Below are 1930 nucleotides of genomic sequence, written 5' to 3' on the forward strand. Positions count from 1 at the left end.
AGGATGTAGTACAAAAGGCAAAAGTGAGACTTCAAATTAAGCTGTGTTCTTCATCCAGTAAGGAAACCATTCCACTCTAATTCCTTAAGATAGTCTCCCAGATACAAATGAGATCAGATACAGTATCGGAGACAACCACAAGGTCATCCTTTCAGAGGCTGCATAGTCACACCAGTCGCTGCGCTGCCGCTATGGTGAAATGAAGTCCCTCAACTCCAGAGGACTGTTCCAGCAAAGAGGACCCAGTGACAGTAAGTTGAGGAATCTTTCCTGAGGAAGAGAATCAAGTAGAGGCAAATTAACCAACAGTTAAGTTTATGTCTCATTCAATCAAGGACTACACAAAGAATCTCTCCCTGTAGGAGACTCCATCAAGTGGTTTCACATGTGAGAACAGTTGTCTTTGCACAGAGACCAGATCCCCTCCATCGTGCCATTTCTTACTGTTTAACACAACCATTCACCACGATTCCTTGCTCAGAAACCCGGGCTTTCTGTAAATGACTTTTCCCATGCTGGCCACACCCACCACCAAATTCTGTTGATTACCTCAATTCTCAGTGGAAACTACTGGCCCTTACATCTATGAACACTACTGATAACCTGGCCATTGTCCCTATTTAGACACTGGGTGCAACCACATATAACCCAGCCCCTCTGGCCACCCCTAACACAATCTCTCTGAAGAGAGAGATTTATTATTATTTTTCTTCAACCCAATGGCATAACCACCAACATTTTTCAACTCTCGGCAACTCTAAAACAATCACTTCTTTGGGGCCAAAAAACCTCTAAGCCACTGAAAATGAGTGTACTTAGAATTCACTTTCTTTTAAAACATTTACCAAGTTCCCTAAGAACTAGAATTTTCAGGGAGACGTAGGTAATTGAAAAACTGCTCCTCAACAAACCTGTGTGGCAGTTTCTGTATCAGTAAGCAGGGAACTGGTACTAATGCCAGAAGATTCTAAATGAGGATCACAATTACAAGTAGCAAGTAAGAGTAGCTGAGACTAGAATGCAAGTCTCACTAAACCCAGGAATTTCTAAATTTCATCTAATTCTTTGCTTTTATTGTAGCTACCAGACTTTTTTAAATAACATGGCTCAACTATCTATTGAATAGCACTGTTCTCAAAGCTAATAGAAGGTAGCTCCTTGTGCTAAGAGAACCACTTCCAAATACCAGAAGGATGATCACTATGGTAGGACAGAGGGTGACCATCTCGTGCTGTAGCAAGGCCCTGGCATTCCTGCTATCTTTGTCATTCTGATCCCGGGAAGGCCTTCTTATCATACCCACTTCTCCCAGCTTCCCAATCCCATTTTCAAAAGACAATGCCAAGATTTCTTAGCTTATTAAAGCATCCATCCAAACTGGGTCCAAATGGGCTTTATCCTGTTAGTGGACTACGAGGATAGTTAATTCATAGTTAAGGAGAACAGTGAAAAATATGTGGGCTGGCACTATTCAGGATATGTGCCAGAAGTTGGTTTTTCCACATCACATTAACACAGCTTAACAAAATGCCACAACCTTTCACATGTCATTATGAACTATGAGATTTCTGTGTTCACAAGGTTGCTACTATAGAGCATTATTGGCTTTTCCTAGGAGATCCACCCTTAAGATGTCACTGGGACCTATACAGATCCCACATGGCACCTGCCAGATCCCCATGCTTACACTAGGAAGTAGGACTATCATCCAGGCAACAGGAGCCCTTGTAGATACCTCCTTACCTTCTGCTCTTCTACTGAACTCCCAGGATCAAAGTTGAAGACTTCCATGATCATGAAGCAAACAAAAAGTTAAAGATCCCGGTGGCTCATAGGTAGAGCCATTCTGGCTTCTCTTCCTGTGTGTCTTTAAGGAGACCGGCACAAGACTGCAATAGCCTGGGGGACACCCCAAACTGAGGACCAGCAC

Source organism: Rousettus aegyptiacus, unplaced genomic scaffold (assembly GCF_014176215.1).
Source record: "Rousettus aegyptiacus isolate mRouAeg1 unplaced genomic scaffold, mRouAeg1.p scaffold_m13_p_10, whole genome shotgun sequence".
NCBI lineage: Eukaryota > Metazoa > Chordata > Mammalia > Chiroptera > Pteropodidae > Rousettus > Rousettus aegyptiacus.